Genomic DNA, 19,546 nt, shown 5'->3' with positions numbered 1-19,546 from the left:
AGCCCCATGGTCAGCCTCTCTGTTCTCCAGGTGACCCAACTAGGTGTTAATACTGCTCTGCTACAGGGTAAAAGCTCCCAACTCAAACTCATTGGAAAAGGGGTGAAACTTCTGCAAAGTGCACTTTAAGAAGAAGTACTGTTTGCTCATGAAAAGAAACCAGTGAGTCCTCTAAGAATAATAAAATGGGATATTTTACAGTTAAGCACATGTTTTGGAGTGAAGAATTCGGATGTTGCTTTGCTGGTCCAGGCTGTTAATACTCTTCTTGTTCCTCCTGTGGGCCCCCTTCATCAGGTATCACAAAGCCTTCATCTGTGGCATAGAGAATGTCCACGATCCTCTGCAATACAGGGTTGTTTTCCCCTTCGTTCTCCTGGCAAATCAATTCAATGTTTCTTAGCTTTCCAAAGTAGAAATCTCTCTCTTTCTCCAAGTCTTCGACGGTAAGTTTCAATACATTGACCTGCTGCATCAATTCAGCTGCTTCATCATCCCCGTTGCCCACACCAGGATTCTTTCGCACCACACCCGGGCCAGCCTTAGGGGTTGCATTAGTTCTGTGTGTTGCAATGGGCCTCTGTGGAGCTGCACTGCTAGAGCTGAGAGGTTTCTTCAGTTTGTTCAGAACTGGAGCAACAAGGGAGGGAGCCACTGCAGTTTCTTGACCTTGTCTGGCAGCTACAGGGTCATAGTCTTTTCCATCATAGTTTGCATCAAAAAACTTCTTGAACCACTGAACAAATTCAAAATTGTCCTGAAACTTTCCTTTTAATAATTTGTCCACAGGAATTATTTTGTCAACACCCATTCTCTTAAAACCTGCTTGTAGTATTTTGAAGTTCTGGATGTATTCATGCTCTAGTGTAGCCTGGAATTTCACTTTCTTCAAGGCAATGGAGCCAGGGAATAGCATGTCCATAAACCGACAATAGGCAGCCCCTGAGCACAACTATTCAATCTTTGTCAGATTAAGCTGCAGAGACTCATTGATGCAGGCCAGCATATCATGTCGACTTAGGTTATCACTGGTGACGGACGTTGAGTATACGTTCACTGCCATCTTCGGCTCTCGGCGGGACCGCGTCCACTGCCTGTGCCCGGCTTCGATTCCGTCTTCGTCTTGTTCAAACCACCCGACCCCTGAATTTGTTTTTTTAATATATACTTCCCAGAATCTCTCCTTACTCCTAACTATAGTTGGCAGCTAAGTATTATCAAAGTACAAAAACCTTTTGGTTTGCTTATCTTCATCCTTCTGGCCCCCATTCCCATCTTCTGACACTTAAGCAAAAACAAAGCTATCCTGAATGTTGTCTCAGACCATGACTACTGCTGTGAATATAACAGTTTTAATCTCCTATTCACCCATGGATGAGCAAGTAAACAATTACCACTGTACGGGGATATAATGAGATATCAGAAACTTGTCCTACATACAGCCTAGGTGAGGACACATGCCATGTGGGCCATATGGAACAGGGACAACCAGGAGTTGTAAAAGGCTGGCTCTGTAGTGACAAGGATGTGGGTGTCCTCTGGTTCCCATGGAAGATGTCTTAAGTTTTGTCTAATTCTATAAGCTAGCAGGGAATGGAAACCAGACACCTAGGGATAAGCAGAAGCTGTGCCTAGTCCCTTAACAAGAAGGGTTGTCTAGCTGGGGGGCCTCCTCCACAGGAGCAGAGTCTAGTGGGGAACTTGTAAGGCCATTCAAGGCCCTCTGATCTTCCCCAGGGAACAAGACAGTTCTTAACACAGGGTCTCTATTTTAGGCCTAAGCCACTCTGGAAGAACCATGGTCTTTACCCTTATGCTTCAGACCAATTAGTACCACCTCTAAACACTTCAGAAGGCAGACTTCCTTCTACAGATTTCCTCTAATACTTCAATTCCCCAATTCCCCTCCTATCATTAATACTACCTCCAGTTTTAAGCCTCTTGCAATAATCAGGACTGCTGCTGACTTCATTCCAACCCTATCAGCCAAAGCCAGTTCATCAGGAATATATGCTAGTGGTGGGCTAGGTTCGAAGGAATCAAATAGACCATTGCAGAAATGGAAGAATTTTTTTTTTCCAACATGCTCTAATCCACTCAGAATCTTGCACACTGAAGTCATCATACATACAGGGCAAAGTCAGAGCTTTTATATTTGAGTTTATTCTTCATTTAACTTTTAAAACACTACTATAGTTGAATATTAAAACAAAAACAATAGCAAGTAGTGAGCTATGATTATAGTCCTTCACTCATCCACTACTGCATATAAAATGCCAGCAGCAGTGTTATTCACCAGCCCCATTAAGAAGTCTGACACTGAACACCACCCCTAGGATGATGTTCATCATCCTCATATGCTTCCCCATTGTAATGGTGCCGTCTTTCCTGATTGGGATCAAAGTCCACAAGTTCTACCTGGTCCATTTCATCAGTCTCTTCTACTTCCTTCCTCTCAGGTAGGAGTTTTTCCAGCAAAGAAAGTTTATCAGGAGAGAGAAAGCCGTTCTCGGGGAAGTTTACCTTAAATTCGATGATTAGGCGACCCTTCTCATATGGTCTATGATAAATTGGCATGCCTTCATTTAACACACACTTGATATCCCCATGCTTGACAATCTGACCTGGATGAGAGGTGATGACGATGGTTCGGTTGTCAAGAGTAGATATTGGCTTTTGAAAGCCACACAGGGCTTCAACCAGCTGTATATCCATACACATGAAAAGATCTTCTCCTCGTCGAGTAAAAACAGCATGGTCCTTCTGATCTAAAACAATGATAATATCTCCTGGTTCAAGTCCTGGTTCTTGGTCTCCCTCACCATGGAAGCAGAGGTCAAGATTGAGGCTAAGTCTGTGATAAACAATACTTGTACTCTCAAAACAGGATGTATCCAAATCGGGTACTACTGCTATGCAGATACCAGGCTTAAATCTGCCTGCCCCCCTGCTCCCTACTAATCCTCTATTGGGGCTGATTGTTAGACTTCCAGATATTTAAAATGCTCTCCCCTCCAGTAGACTGTCCTTCCCTAAGGATATCCAGAAGCCCCCAAATTAAGGCAAGTACGGGCTACTGGAAAACTTCTAAGACCGATACTTCCCTCCTGCATGATACACAAGCGTGGATTCCCATGATAAGAATAATACAAATGGAAGGTGGTCAGTAACTCCTCTCCTCCAAAAAAAAAAAGCTACTTGTGACACCTGCTCTTGTCTAGAGGCCCAAAAATATAAATTCACTAGCTATAGTTGAGCAATTATACTTAGTTCTTAGTTGGGTAAAGAGGAATTGGAGCTAGTACAAATGCTTCTTGCTGGAACTAGAATATGGTCAAGAACAAGTCAATAGGTCAAAAACAAAAACCACCTGGCTTTCTAGAACTGACCCAGCTGTATTTTTGGACCAGTATTCAACATGAATAGCACTTAGTAACCTAGGTCCCTGGCTACTAGGTCTCTAAGAACTAACAAGCTCTGTTTCCAATAACTTTGTATTAGAGTTGGATGATGCTTTAAAGATTCTGGTTAGGATTCAACTGTACATCTGTTAAGTCAGATGATTCTACATCTTTGGCAATTAAGGAGTAGGAGTGACTTCAGTCTAACTACAGGCTACATTCCCAGGAAAGCTCTCTAATTGGAATTGCTACAATAGTTAAGATCTGGATGGTCTTATTTCTTCCGTTGACCAAGAGGCCAACAAGGGGGACAGGGATGGAAAGAAGACTTATAGTGCCGGTCTTCCTAGCAGTTCTATTGAATACCGGCAAACTTGTCACCCCACAATGATGGAATGAGGGCACTAAGATCTCTGTTGCCTACATGCAGATAAACTTCCAATGACCGAGTATCAGTAAGCAGCATGATTTTCCCCCTGAATCTTGTAGTTCTCTCCTGTTTCAATTTTTCCAGAAGATATTGAGAAATAGTCGGACAGGATGGATGGGTATTAAGCCTAAGACGAGGGCAAAAGAGCCATCGAACTTGGATCCAAGCCCAAAAATGCCTTAGGTCAAAGCATGCAGGTATTCTACACTCGCATCTGTTTGGCCACTGACTGTTGAATACTAAAGGGAGGATTGTGGGGGGAAAGTGGCTCAAATGAAGCAAATTCTGCAAGAGCTGGTAGCTGAAATGACTTAGGGTCTTGCTGCTCACCTGTAGCAAATGAGGCTATGTAAAAGGACCTCTATATCCATGGTGATACTTGAGTTCATGGAGCTGACCAGTCTGTACTGGCTAGGGAACAGATTCTTAGGAGTTTTTAGCTTGAGAAAATCCAGGATGACTGGCGATACCTACTCCATCTTTCTCCAAAACCAGCCAACCCAAATACCCAGCTTTATTTTGTGTTGTCTCAGTTTATGGTCTCAAGATTAAATTTGTACAAGAGGACTTAGCTGAACTAGTAAGATACATTAGGACATGCTGAAGTAGTATGATGGGCCGAGACCAGGGAAGGTCCGAGGTGCAGGTCCTCTGTTAGACCCAGACACCCTCAGGAATGGCCAGGCCTTGGAGTAATAGCTCCTGTTAAATTTACAAGGTTAAAGGGATAGAAATATTGGTGAAGGTCAAGACCCTTCTGCCAATAGATTTAGTCAAAATGAAAGCGAGAGGTTGTATGAAATAATAAATGATCCAGAAAGAATGTAAATTCTACTCTTGGTCTTCAATGTCCTGAGCTGTACACAGGACAGAAAAGGGAAGAGAGCAGACTTGAAGGGAGATCTCTGGGGTAGTGAGGACTTTGTGATCAGGATTTGGGTTATTGGCACAGGCACTTCCAACATGGCTTAAATGGCACCCTTGTGATGAGATGCACAGATCTTAAGTGCCTTTTCTTTCAAAGGGAAGAAGCTGTAAACCAATATCGAACTAGAACATGCATATTAACTACTCTATGTACTTAGGGCAAACGCAGCTGACGCCTGTAACAAATACATCAAAAACAAAGCAAATACCAAAATGGTAACTGTAGTGACTAAGTGGTGCAGCACTATAAAACTTCAACTTTTCAATACGCTTAAGTTTTTTCCTAATGTGGGGTAGGGGAGTAGGTAAAAACGTACCTGGAAGCCTGAAAGTCAAAAGCTGATAGCTTAACTCCTCACACATTAGCGTTTATTCACTTACAGAAAAACAAGATCTCACGGGCCATCCCATAGTTCTTTTCCAACTGATTGTATTAAGCCATACTTTGCTATCCTACTGAAAACAGGGAATTCATTTGTGTACAAGAAAACCCTAATCCTCAATCATCATAGGAACTTCTAGATAAAAGAGCCATTTGGTAAGTACTTTAAGACCTTGTGTCTCAACTCTCAGACCTATAGGCAGTTACTCCCAAACAGCACCTTACTCACATGGACATTGTAGGTTAAGTCTCAAATTAAACCTAAATTAAGACTAACCACTCCAACTGAAAATCCATCTGTAGGATTCACTTAGTTGATCTGGACTTAAGTATAACTTTGTCTTGGGAACAGATCATTTTTTCCCCCCAAACTTCTAAAGTGTTTTCTCAGAGCCTCTCAACTGATCACAATACTCTTCAGAAACTCAAAATTCCAAATTTAGTATAACATCATGAAACAGAACTATCATAGGCTCATTATGCCCAGGATGCAGAAAGTTCCTATAATTCTATGTTCTGGCTTTTTTTTTTTTTCTGTAAACCTCTCAGATGTGATTATGCTGCTAATTTGTAGCAAAAAGGAAAACTTGGTATAGTGCTAAACAAAATAACTGACTCGTATATGTCCCGGTAGAATTTGGTATTGTGAAACGGTGAACTGAAAGTCCAGATTGCCGAAAGAGAAATGCTGGAGAATGCTAAAGAGACCGGAAGTAAAAAATCAGGGGTGAGTGGGCTAGTGGGGGTATGCGGCCAGGCAGGCCCTTGGGTACAGGGCCCAAAATAAGGGCTCCACCAGCATGGCTGAGGTGGTGGTCTACCATGATGCTCCTATCTTTCTAACGTTAACTGGGTCTCCTGTATCTTGGAGGCTTTTTGCCTGAGTTCTGACTAGTGTTGAAAGAAATCAGTTCACATATAAAAATAGACCCTTCATGTGTGGTTCTGGATGAACCTGGGGGTCCTGGTTTCCTCACAGCTTGGAGAAACCTCCAAGAAGTCTCCAATATGAGAAAACCTCAGAGCCAGTAGGAGACCTGAGTGTTCATCTCCATAATTCATGTTCATTCCTAAATAAATGGTGATATTTCTAGGGCTTCTGAAATGCCTGTACATCCTCCATAGTCCTGCTAGGGCTTGAGGCTGAGAAACAGAAGATCTAGGCATTCTCTGGTTCAATGAAATATTCAGGGGCTAAATATTCAACTACCCTCCCCCCCCCAAAGCCTGGCTCTTGCTCTCAGGCTAGGGTCTAAGAGGCTCCTGACACAGCCAGGATTAGACTGAGCCTAAATCTTGCACTGATTAGGCAGTGTTAGCCCCTGGGACAGGGAGGGAGAAGGAACATGTGAATGGCCAGTCTGGCTGCAGGAACACCATTCCTGAGGCTCTATGTCCACATGAAGCACCTCTACCTATGGTTACCAAAACCCAAGTGCCTCATCCTGGCAAGGAAGCCCGCCACATGGTTATGAAGCACCAAACATCATAAAAACTGGGCTCCTCCCAGGAGTTCGAATTCTCCGTGGTGGAGCAGGCCCCAGGATCCTTAATTCCTACTCCTGGGAATCCTCTGGCCTTGATGTGCAGCTGAGCTCAAAGGCAGCATCTCCTGTAGAAGTTGCAGCAGGCTTTCCTGGAGCATAGTACTGAATCTCACCTGTCCCAGATTCCTTGGGTGGGACCATCTTGGCTTCCTTGGTGGTGCCTTCACAGCCGAGAAACTGGGCCACTCTTCTCATAAGAGTTATCAGGTTTCTATGGTATGGTCCAGGAGAAGATAAAGCAGGGGAACCAGAACTGGTCTCTACCAAAAACAGCTAGCCGTCTAAACATGTGGCTCTAGGAGCCAGGATAGTTCACATAGGACCGGATAGTGAAGCTGCTTGATCTAAAGGGGCTTAAATTAAGATGGAATGAAGGAGCTTGTCAACGTGGAGTCCCTTTCTTGGAATATACTCTAAGACCTCCAGGACAGTAGAAACTCACCAGGCAGAACCTTACTCCACAAATTTCCTAGAGGTTCTAAATGAAATACTGGAGTTACCTTGGCAGCACAGAAAGGGGCGATGGGGCCCAGTGAAGTGGGCATGCTGGGGAGAATCTATTACAGGAGTCCAGAAATTGAATGGGAGATCCTGCACTTGTGAAGGCTATTGGGGACCCACTAGTGAGTGGGACATGGCAACCCTAAGTTCACTTCCTACAGGACTAGGTTAAAGGCAGGGGAAGTGTTCATGGAATTTGGCTCCCTAATTAGCAATGGGGATTATTCCACACCCTTATAGTGACCCAAGCAAAGTGGTCAGAGCAGTTGACTATTGTAGTCAAGGAACCATGACTTTCAAAGAACTGTAGAAATGATTGAGAACATGTCCGATATTAAGCAGCACGTTTGGCTGAATATTAGGATCAAAAGATTAAAGGGTAAGGGACATAATACTCAAGCCTAACTCCTGAGCCTGATCACCATATGCATTCAGTTTTCCAAGACTGTCTAAACTTGTTCTGTCCATACTACAGAAGGACTGTCAACATAATTGTTTTTTTTTCCCTTCAGGATGCCCAGCCAGTTCAGTGTCATGTTGACCATGCGGAGTAAGAAGAGGCTAGTATATAGGAGGCCTTGGTAAAACACATGTATCTCAGAGGGTAGGAGACAAACTCCAATTCTTCTGGAAATAAGTTCCCAAAATCTTGTAGAATTCAAGAGCTTAAGGTACACTGGGGCATCCCTTTGTAGGAAAAGAAATTGTGGCATCTTGCATCTACAACTGCAAAGAATCCCAGTGCCTGACAGGTGCCATGAGGGTTCTAGAGGCTATACTCTAGATCTAGGCATGTACTGTTCTAACCCACATACTCAATGACCTGGAAGAAGCTGTCAGCTTTGTTTGCGGTTGAGAGCTGAAAAGGGCTCTACAACACGTCCAGGCTGTGGAGCAAATGGCCTTGACATGAAACTTGAGCTGCATAATCCAGCAAACCTCAGGGCTGGTAGAGAGCTCGATGAGGAAAAAGGTGCACAGTGGCACTCATAGCACACCGTCCAGAGAAAATCAGATTGTGGGTTCCCAAGATCCTACCTAAAGGTATGCCATGTGCATATAGCCCCACAGAGAATGGTCCTAATGAAGCAAAACATTAGCCTGCTGTTTAAGCAGTTGAAGCAATAGTTTAGCAATGATCTGTGAGGATGGGTGCCATCCTTGAGGATTGAGAACCCTGAACAGAACTCTTCTGTGGTGGTCTATCCCAATAAAGAGAACATGGGTCTAGAAACCAAAGTGTAGAAGTAGGTGTGGTGATAATACTACCATTGCCACTGACCCATGGGGGACTTTGTGTTTACTATCTCAAACTTGGCTCTGCAGGGTTAGAGGCCTAGTTCCAAGAGAAGAGCTTGGGGGAAAGGATAGGAGGGAGGGCTCATTCTTGCCAGGGGACACAGCAAGGGTCCCATTGAATCCTAGGATATGACTGCAGCCCAGACAACTTGGATTCCTGGTATCCAGGACCCACAGGCAGGAAAAGTCATGACTGCAGCAGGGGTGGCTGACTCTGGCTGATCAGGTGAAGGTGTGGAGCTGCCAGTATACGAGGAGGGCAATGGGCAAAGTATGGTAGCCCAGTGATCTACTTGGACAACTGTATTCCCTTTCCCAGGTGTGACTATGAATGGACAAGTTTTGCAACCCAACCTGAGAAGAAGAAGTCTACTGGGGACTCCTCCTCAGGAATGAGGATTAATTCTCCCCTAAACCAGTGAGGGTAGCAAAGGTGGTGACTGAGGGTCAGGGGAATCTTTGGAGATGGGAGAAGACAAGGTCCTGGGACCAAATGCAGTGACACTGGCTATGCATCATATTGCTAGCCCTTTCCTCCCTTTCCTGAGCTCAGGAAGAAGGGGCCTACCAGGGCCTAGGAAGAGCTGTTCCCCCAAAACTCAGACCAAAGAGGTGTCACTCTGCCCTCTGCTTGATAGGTTTCAGACAATGGCCAACGTGACTCCAATTCCTGACCGTCCGCAAGTTCTCCAGAAATGCTCCTTTCTTCCTTGGAAGGGCATTGATCCACTCTAAGAAATCTGGAAGCTCAGGGCAGCCCGGGTGGCTCAGCGGTTTAGCGACGCCTTCAGCCCAGGGCCTGATCATGGAGACCTGGAATCGAGTCCCACCTCAGGCTCCCTGCATGGAGCCTGCTTCTCCCTTTCCCTCTGTATCTCTCTCTCATTAATAAATATTAAAAAAAAAAACCTGGAGGCTCTAACTCCCCTCACAGCAAGGGGTCTATCCCCCGCCTGATCACAGAAAACATGCCAACCTGCTCACAAATGGAGTCTTAACACAGTATTTAGTAGGATGTAGGCCAATGTTTCTTGGAGAGGCTCAGAGGTGCTTGCGCTGAAAGATGATTCAGTGGCCTTGGAAATGAAGTAGATTGGAATTTTGAAGGATTGTATACTCAAAGCAAAAGTCAAATAGGTCAGCTTACCAGACTTAGAGTTGCTTTTCTCAGACATCCCAGAACTTGAAAAGCTGTTTTCCTGTGGCATCTGTGCATCTGATCACAGGCACAGCCATAATAGGAATCAATTATGGAAGCTACCAGTAAGTAGACTTGTAAGTAGACTTGTTCTTTCTCAGGACCGTAGTCCAAGGAAAACCTCCTAAATCCTTTCTTACCTGAATTTTTACTGGTATTAAACATGAGCCCAAAGAAAATAGCACATGCCTCAATATGGGTAGCCCTTACAATGGGAGAGGAATGTCCCCTCTGATCATTAGACACTTCGTGGGAGCAGGTGTTCAAGAACTCCCCTGCCTCTAGTGGAGGGTGGAATTTCCCGACACTTGCATTGCCAGATCTCCTTGTCCTAAAATAATCCATATATCAAGATCATTGGGAACAAGTGATTCTCAGGGTCCAAGCCCTTCAGAGAGAAAAGGACCAGTGGAAGTTAATACTAGGATGTTGGCAGGAGGCTTCTTGAAGGAAATTAAAATGGAGACTTGACATTGTACATCCTATGTGTCAAATACACAACAGCATGTACTTAGGTCATAGAGGGTCTTCACTACCCTAAAAATGCTATTCCACCAAGAGTAGACCCCTGAAGTAAACTATGAACTCTTAATGAACCTAAAACATCCCCAGATATTACAATATTGTAAATAAGATATTACAACTTTATTGGATGTGGATATTACAGCCCTATTGGAGGATGCTGATAATGGAGGTACCTATGCACCTGTGGGGCAGGAGGTATATGGAAAAATCTCTACCTTCCTCTGTTTTGTTCTAGGTCTTGAAATCCCACATTCCTCTTTGGATCCAGGGCCCTGTCTCACTCCCACTACCTCTGACTGGGGCATCTCTCCTTGCAGTTCAAGTCTCCACATGGCATCTTTCATGACCACCCCCTAAGTTCTCCAGAATCCCATGCCAGGGAGTGTCAAGTCTTCCAAAGCTAGACCCATGTCTGTGAGTGTACTGCCAGCACATCAGTTGCTCACTTTAGGAAGCAGGGTTAACTCCCTTTCGAAAAGAAAGCTGTTTCATGGGCAATTCCCAGTGTGAACACTTCTACTTTAATGGAACAGCTTATTCTAAGGATACAGAGTGTGTTGGTGATAATCTTGTACACACTTCAGAATTTTTTTTGGCCCTCAAGTGCCCAGCTGGCCTGTTAAGTTCCTCCCACCCCCCCACCCCCAAGCTGGCCAGTTGAAGGTTGACCTACTTTCACAGCTAGTTGAAACCCTATGACATGTGGTGTAGTATTTGGGTTCTCCTTTTTTCCTTTTTTTTTTTTTTTAAGATTTTATTTGGGCAGCCCCTGTGGCTCGGCCATTTAGTGCCACCTTTGGCCCGAGGTGGAATCCTGGAGACCCAGGATCGAGTCCCGCATCAGGTTCCCTACATGGAGCCTACTTCTCCCTCTGCCTGTATCTCTCTCATGAATAAAATATTTTTTAATATTTCTATTCACGAGAGAAAGGCAGAGACACAGGCGGAACAGGTCTCTGTTCAATGGACTAAAAGTATAATCTTTGTAACACTTCTGGTCCCAGTGAACAGACCTGCTAAGCATCACCTAGGTCAGCTTGTAGTTCCTGACCAGATAGCCAGAGGAGTGTATGGCCTCCCATCACTTCATTTCCTCCTCCACTTCCTCCCCCTAGCAGGGCCCAGTCACAGTACAGATCTGGCCACTTCAACCAAATGGGGGACTTCCAGGGCACGGCCACTGGAGGTCCAGTGTGGGGTAGAGCTGCAAAATCACTGGCAAGGGCTGCCTATGAAGAATACACCGTTCAATCAAATGGTGGGATGACTCCTGAAATCACTGACCACTGGAGCCTGTCAGACAAGTATTCCCCTTTAAGGTAAACCTTAAGGATGCAAGGCCTATACTTCATAGCTGCCCTAGCCCTCACCTGTCCTACTGAAGTCCACCTCACATGTGTAGAGGAACAGCTTCCCAGTCCCTAGTGGGCAAACTTAGAAGTGGGAGACTGGAAGAAAGAACTAGTGCCCATCACTGCAGGCAGTCTCCGGGGGCTACTGGCACTCACTTTTACTCCTCCACTATCCATCCTAAATTCTCTTTACCAACCCACACCTTCCCTGGTCTCAGTGACTAACTTGATGATATGACTCAAACTCTCATTCCTGAGGGGTCTGAGTGCCTGATACTCCTCCCTTCTCAGGCTGGTGTTGCTGTACTAGTCATTCTTTCACTCAAGTGGGACAACATGTCCAAGAGGACTACTCCATGCCCTAGATCCCCTCCTGCTGCCTGATATCAAAGAAGCCCTATTGCATTTTGATGATCAGGGCCAATGCTCCTACCAGAATAGTGGCCCTTTTTGTCTGCTGGTTTCGGACACAAGGAACCCAAGATCCCCAGTAACAGTTAAGATTGGAAGGTCAACAGGATCCTATGGCAAGAGTGTGCTATTCTTGAACAGAATCTATTATAGAAGAAGCAAGAGTTGCAGGGACAGGAAGCACGAAGTCCCCAGCGAGTCAGTTATGGCAAAGGGGGGAGGTGCTCTGCTATTTCAACCTCTTGGTTTCTATACCCATGTGTCCCTTCCCCTAGGGACCTAGCCCCTTAGAGACCTCTGTTTGCATGCATCCAGGAGGATACCTGTCCTTGCAGAGGGTTGCCTCTGAGCTAGTGCTATAGCTATGTCTTCAGGAAGCTGTTCCAATGCTCTATCAGACCAGCACCCCCTGAAAGGCCTAGCATAAGCTTCAGCCACTAGATTCCAGGATTGTCTCCTCAGCATCTTCCACCAGAGAGGAAACCTTAGAGCCAACCCCCCAAGGTAGCTCACAATATCTCAATATTGTGCATAAGATAGTGACCCTTTTTCTAAGGAACCATTCTGCCAGGCCGTGGTCCCTTCTAACTTTTGTTAACTGTGTCCAGTGTCCTAGGGCTGAGTTATAAATGGATTCCAGAAAGGCCATGGCACAGCTTCTTGGACTGGAGAACCTGAAGACTGCTAGAAAGTGGTAGAGCTCTATCATTGGTGGTCCTGAATCCCACCGTCTCTCCTGGTATCAGGGTCTCTGACATGTCACCATGTTGTCACCAGAACTCCTTGTTTGGCCTCTGTTAGCCTGAACCCGAGGTCTTGCCACATATACCCTCACCTCTGCCCCCACCACATGCTCCAATCTGTGTTTGGTGGCTCTTAAGCAAGAGGTACTTTTCCCCCATGTCCTGTGACAAAAATCCCAAAGGTTCACAGCTAGCTCCTTGCTCAGCTGCAGACCTACTCTGCAAATATATCCAAGTGAGTATGACCTTGGCCAACTTTGGGTATCCTTCAAGGACAAAATGTCCTTGTCTGTCCTTGACCCTTGATTTGATTTTTTTTATAAAAATAGTGACACATCTTCCCATTGCCAAGTAACATCGAGGGATGGGAAAGCACAAGTTTTTAGAGCTTTGAATGAAAGACCTTTGTACTGCAGGCCAAAGGAAATTATCTTAGATCCCAAAGGGTGTTGTGTTCCCAGGCTGGTTTTTTTTTTTTTTTTTTTACATGATGTCCCCAGTGGATTCTGATTTGGACGGATCCAATTGTTATGTTGATGGGCATCTGATTTGGGAACAGTAGGAGAGGGGCCTGATGGTGTCATCAGCTCTGAAAGTCCTTGGTCTTGTAATCACAAGATGGTTCTAGGAGGCTAGAAGTAGCTCCTCTACTTCCAACTAAGCCTGGGCGAGAGATTCCTTCATAGGATATAGCAATACTAACCTGGTTGATAGTAAGGAGGTCATGAGGGAAAGGCTACCAGGCCACACTGGTGACTAAAGCTGCCATGGATAGGGGCAAGTTCATGTGCATGAAGAATTAAAAGCCCAGGAGTACTGGTTCCAGGATGAGAAGGACTATCCTGGGAATGGTTCTGATAGCTTCCCAAACTGACTTCTCTACCAGTGCGTCTTGGCCACAGCCTCTAACTGCTGCTTGAACTTATAGACCATATCCCCCTCCAAATCAAATGGTGCAAAGGGCCCTATCTCAAATGAAGTAAACCATCTGGTGGAACAAATGCTTCTAGGTCTTGAAGTAATGGAAAAATGCTGCCAAGGATGAAACCTGATGGGGCTCTTCTGAGAGCTGCTCCCTGCACAGGGGCAGTATCCTTAACTGATGCTCCTCTGCAGTCCTCACCAGCACTAGAGCTCTGGGATTGCTTGAAGTACCTTGAATCTGACCACTGCTGTGAGGGTGAAGTAGAGGGGCAACCTGTCTGGAGGGGAAAGGTTCCCCCCCACACATTTGAAACTGGACACTTAGGCTCCTGAGGTACAGGCTTGACCCAGTTGTGCTGTGAGGCCCCCCTCTCCCTTTTCTGCCTTACATAACCAGTAAGAAGGGGACCCCAGGATGTTTCTGACCCTTTGTGAGCCTGGCCCGCTCTTCTAGAGGCCCTGGATTTGACACTAACCATGTTTGATAGGAGTTGAAGAAAATGATTCAGTCTTTTGTGACTAATGGTTTTTCTTCAAACCATCCCACCTGCTTTCAGTTTCTGATGGGTTCCTTTGTGCTGATGGAGATGTAGGAGAGGAGCTTATCCTTTGTAACAAAAGACTAAGTGATCTCTCATTTACTCAAAATCAATGTTTTCTTAATGTGTCTGAAGTTTCTGATGCAACTGTATATTATAGGCTATAACTCCTATTTCCAGTATACAATGCTACTAATAAAAACAGAACCTGAATATATTAAGATGTTCCCAGTGCTCAGTGCTCCATGAGCTACCAGAATATGGACCAGTCTGGAAGCACGGAGTGCCCAGCCAAAGGATAGATCTTGCTTCCTACTGCATCATTGGCACTTCACTTCACCCCTTGTCATCTCCCCAGTTCCCAACAAAGCTTGAGGGGCAGGAAGGCAAAGCTTGAGGATGTCTCCTCCTACCTCAAAACCCTCTCAGTTCAAATTCCTCCCCTCTCAGGAGGAAGAGAGCAGACCTTAAGAGGTGTGACTTCCCAGGAACATGGAGAAAGGCTTTCAGACTTTATTGGGCCCTAGAGAAGTGGAACTGTACGTTTTGAGATCCTCTGTAGGAAGTTAGGCTGGGCATCTTTACCTAGCATGCCATGACTTCCTTCCCAATCATGTAAGGGGGGGGGGGGAAATGTCACAGGACTCCAGGGTTGGGCTGTGGAGTGAGGTGGTCCAGCTTCCAGTATAACTGAGAGGGAGCCACAGTGAATAGCTAGTTGGGGCCCAGTCTAGTGGTGGTTCAGAAAGCCGGAAGACCTAGATGAGACTCCACACCTGTTCTCAGGGCTCCGCTGGGAGTATTATTGGAAACAATTGGTTTCTTGACTGCTAAGAAACCTAATTCAAGACCAGGTACTGGGGAGGAATCCTTGGCTTGGGACTATAACAATGGTGTAATTCGGTGTGTTGGCTCCAGGCTTAGCACTGTGGGTCAAGCCCACATTGAGTTTCTTTGCTGAGGTTGGTTGGGTGCATGGCTGAATTTTCATGCAGCCCCAGCCAGGTCTCTTAATATCCATCACCTGTAGGACAGAGCCCAGGCAGGCTTGCTTTTTAAAACTAGAAGGCACATTGAATTCTATGTCGAATACAGCATTCCAGAAAAGTCTTTCGGGGGCTATCCCCTCACCAATGCTTCTGGATGTTTTTAGAATATAGACTCTCCTGGTCTTTCACCTTAATGTTCTTGTCAGTTTTCTTGACAACCCCTGGGTTGGAACTTCTGTTCCTCATGGCTCTAGGTGAGTCTTTTGACTCCTCTTAAATCCGGAGGCCAGAGCACCACAGGACTTCAAGGAGAACCTTCTGTGGGTTGTGGAATATCCAAGTTCCTACCAGGTCATCGTGGACTTCTCCACGAAGGGCTGAGGTGCCACTTGTTTTCCTGTACTTCAAGTTTGAGTCTGATCCTCCTGCTTCTTCCTTGCCCGGGTTCTGCTCTCCTTTAGATACACTCCCCTGATCTGTACCCTCACCCTCTGTGCTGCTGCTTCATCTCCTTTGCTGGCTCCTTTTTCTACCATGTTCTCCTTAACAGTTCTGTTCCATGGGACTCTAAACTGTTTATCCTGAGAATTCTCTCCAGGATGACAAACGAAAGCCCCGGTGACCTAATACCTCTAGATCTCTTTTCCACCTTGCAAATGACCAGCCTGAACAGAGCTTCAGACCCAGGTATATTCATCTACCTGTTTCATGATCTCTCCCATCACAAAATGGATCTTGTGTGCATTCTCTCCAAACCTATCTTCCCTTTCTGATAGCATTCTGCACCTAGATGGCCAGGTCGGAACCACTCTGCTGGATTCGTCTCTCTACCTAGCCATGCACCTAAATCTAATCCGAGTCTGGATTCTAATCCTCTAGAGTTTGGATTTAAGCAACAGGTGAAAGATTGGTTTGAATTAGTCTTCATCTCTTTCTCCCTGTTCACTACAGCAGCATTCTAACTTAATCCTCCTTTTTAAGCTTACCTCCTTCCAACACTTAATTCTACATAGTCTTACCTATATTCCACTTAATTGCCTTATATTTGTCATGTTTCTAATGTTGAGCAACAATACAGGGCAGGGCACAAAAGCAAGGGCTGTTTTCTTAGGAAACTGGTCCTCCAAGCTCTCTGGCTGTCTCCCTAACAGCTCTCCTGCCCTTACTGCTGCTACTTGCTCATCCTAAGGGGATGACAGGCAGGGCTGCTGGAATGCGAGCCTCTCAGGGGATCCGGAGACTAAATAAGGGGCCTGCCAGAGCTTTGCCCCTTTGAAGAGCCTTATTTTCTTCTGGAAGCTTCCTATGTCCTTCAGAAAGGGATCTTGAGAATGGAGTATCTCCAATTCAGGAAGCCAGGGAGAGAATTGGGTTACAGATTAAAAAAGATAGGGCAAGGAAGAGCAGCAGCAGAGGGACAGAGGGATTTGACCTCACCATGGAAACCAGTGCCTGGTAGGGAGCTTGGGGAAGCAGTGGAGGGCTGCTAAATACTGGAGGGGTGGAGCCTTGTGCACATGTGGGAGAGCCAAGCAGTGAAACTCTTCATACTCCTTGTTGAACTCCCTAATTTCTACTTTAACCTGGCAATTGTTAGACAGCCGAGCCTTGTGTAGTTCTCCATTGATTATGAGCAGTCCTGTGGATCCCTAAATGGGGAAATACAGTATGGTCTTTAATTAGCAACTCTATTTCCTCCTCAAAGTGAGGGGAAAATAGCTGCCCTTGCAGTGCCCATAGAGAGCCAGGCTCTGTCCTAGAATGTTAAATCAATAGTTCTTGTGGTCTCTGAGGATTAAACGGTGATGGGTAGAGATGCTCTCTTCATTAACTAGTAGAGCTCTATGTAAAGCTTCAGTGTATCACTTGATTCAAATAAACCCATATTGGACAGATTTTTCCAGGGACTGAAAAAGGCAAGATGCTTCCAGTAAAACAAAGTATAAAATTCCTGATGCTGGTTCTTAGCTGTAACTGAATAAACATGAAGCTTGTCTCTAGATCCCTCTAGAGAGATCTCATTAACTATGCGTGGGATGCAAGAGGTGGATGGAGCCTCCAGTATAACCTAAGAGACCGTCAGTAGCTCCTGCTGATCCCAGGAAACCTGCAAGTAAACTTCATAAATATGTTCATAAAGCACTGTCTTAGTACTGAAGTCTAGTACCCAATCTCTACTATAGACAGTATTTGCTTATGCAACTTAAGTAAACATCAGCTCACTAAGACTCAATCTTACAAATGGAATTCTGGTTAGTCCATCTTTTTTTCTTAAGATGTTTCAGTAGGATTCATGGTGATGGGAGTACTGTGGTCCTAGACAACTTGTGTATGAGGAGGTAATGTAGAAGATCTCTCTACTCAAAAGTATACAGAAGCCATCCTCCCACTTCAGGCGGAGTAAATGGGCTTGGTGCTTGACTTGCTCAAAGCAACACAACTAGTTACTGGTGCAGAAGGAATGGGGTATGCAGCCTCCCAATTAGGCTGAAGGCCTTTACTACCTGATGCTGGGGATCAAGAATTGAACTGTGCCTTAGATTTACCACAGACCTGGTACATTTGGGCTAACCTCCCAGATTGTGATGCTAGGTTTCCTGCACCTGTATACAAGGATGACCTCCTGGGGTTTTATCAAGTCTCTTCCATGGATGATAGAGTAGATATGGAGGATACTAAGTGAAAGCTAATAATGTGATGGGCATCCTGCTGGAATGCTAACTGAACTCGTGGGAAATGCCACTAACTAGACTTGCTGTGTTCAGGTTCTCTGGGGAAACGAGATAAATCAGATAAAAAGCTGGATCATGCAATTGTGTGGAGGTGGACAAGTCCCAAAATCTGCAGGGTGACTTGGTAAGCTATATACCCATGAGAGCTAATCATGTGGTTCCCATCCATAAGGCCATGAGGCTCAAGATCCAAGAAGAGCCAATGTTCCAGTCAGTCCAAAACCAGAAAAACTGACATCCGTGTGAAGGCAAGGCAGGAAGAATTATCTCCCGGAGAGGGTCAGTCTTTTATACTCAGGTCTTTAACAGCCCTCTTTAGTGTGAATGGCCCTCATCCACTCTGCTTTACTTATTCCACCAATTTGTGTTAATCTCCAGAAATGCTTACAGTTACCCCCCAGAATACTTGACCAAATATCTAGGCACCCAGTGACCCAAATAAGTGAACATAGGTAGCCATCACCCATGCCAAGTCTAAATACTCTAGATGAGGCCTTGTGTTCCTAGTTAAAATTGAACTACAGCAGTAGAAAATGGCCTGTAAGGAAAAATCTTAGAGATGATCCACTTAGGTAAGAGGATACTATCATATATACTAAAGCCCTCTCTCATGGAGTAGAAAATGCTATGGTCTAACACCTTGCCTGTAGCTTGATTGGAGGACATTCTTAAAACTCCTTTTTTGATGGTCACAGCCTGGGTCCTGTTCTGGTTTCATGGTCTTTGCAACTAGCACTTTAGAATTCAGTGTCCATAAGGGTGATATCAGGAGATGTTTGCCAAACTGGTGGTTCTCAAACAATAGTATACGACCCTCTGCCTGTATGCCACAGTCTCCCTCCTACTCCATAAGATGGGTTAATGTGACTCTTGAATAAGACAACCATATTTAAAGGCTTTAGCATCCTTATTCTGAAATGTTGAAGAGGTGGTACTATTAGTCTTATCAAAAAAGTCTATAACCCAGTGTCCTCCCAAATTAAAAACATTTTGGCTTTGAAACCTGTCTCAGGCCACTTAAGAATATATAGGTCTCTAGGAATTTTCCAGTAACATCCAGGCTTTTCTGTGAGGTCAGTCTAGTATAATATGCCATTTTATAGGGTTGGTGGTGCTAATGGACTCCTAAGGTTGTTTTCAGGGTGAATGAGTAGACCAATACATTTTGGGGAGAGACCAAGCTTGGCCCTAAGGGTAGTTTCTGCCACTATGATAGATGGCACTGAATACCTTTGCTTATAAAATGCAGCATTGGGAAGAACAAAAACAATACAAGGATCAGTGCTAGGAACAGTAAAAATTGTTTTCTATAGGAGCTTTAGTCTGATTGTCACATGACCTTTAAGAATGAGCACACTAATGTAAGACCACGACAACTGACTTTCTGATCACTTAAGCATCTAATCCAAGAATGAGCCATTGGGCTTCAAACATGAATGATCATGTCTAGAGTTTACTTCCTATAGGGAATAGCTTATACCAGCCCCTCAAGTAGGTGAGGGGGACTGGGTATGTATGTGCTGAAACAAAGGCAAACACTGGAGGCCTTCAGCTGAAGCTTTCAACACTACCTTCCCTGGCCATCAGCTTAGCTGTGTGTCTGTTACCAAAAGCAACACTGCTTGATGCCCTGTTTTAGATCTTTT

General features: G+C 45.0%; 2 pseudogenes; both read right to left on the bottom strand.

Moving 5' to 3' along the window:
- Positions 1–82: 82 nt before the first annotated feature.
- LOC112908134 (microtubule-associated protein RP/EB family member 1 pseudogene) lies at positions 83–1,118 on the bottom strand (annotated as a pseudogene).
- A 990-nt stretch (positions 1,119–2,108) lies between these two features.
- On the bottom strand, positions 2,109–15,414 carry LOC140596570 (dnaJ homolog subfamily A member 1 pseudogene; annotated as a pseudogene).
- Positions 15,415–19,546: the final 4,132 nt, after the last annotated feature.

The sequence above is a fragment of the Vulpes vulpes genome, unplaced genomic scaffold (assembly GCF_048418805.1).
Source record: "Vulpes vulpes isolate BD-2025 unplaced genomic scaffold, VulVul3 Bu000000681, whole genome shotgun sequence".
Lineage (NCBI taxonomy): Eukaryota > Metazoa > Chordata > Mammalia > Carnivora > Canidae > Vulpes > Vulpes vulpes.
Note: the sequence above shows the minus strand (reverse complement) of the source record. Positions and strands in the feature narration are given on the sequence as shown.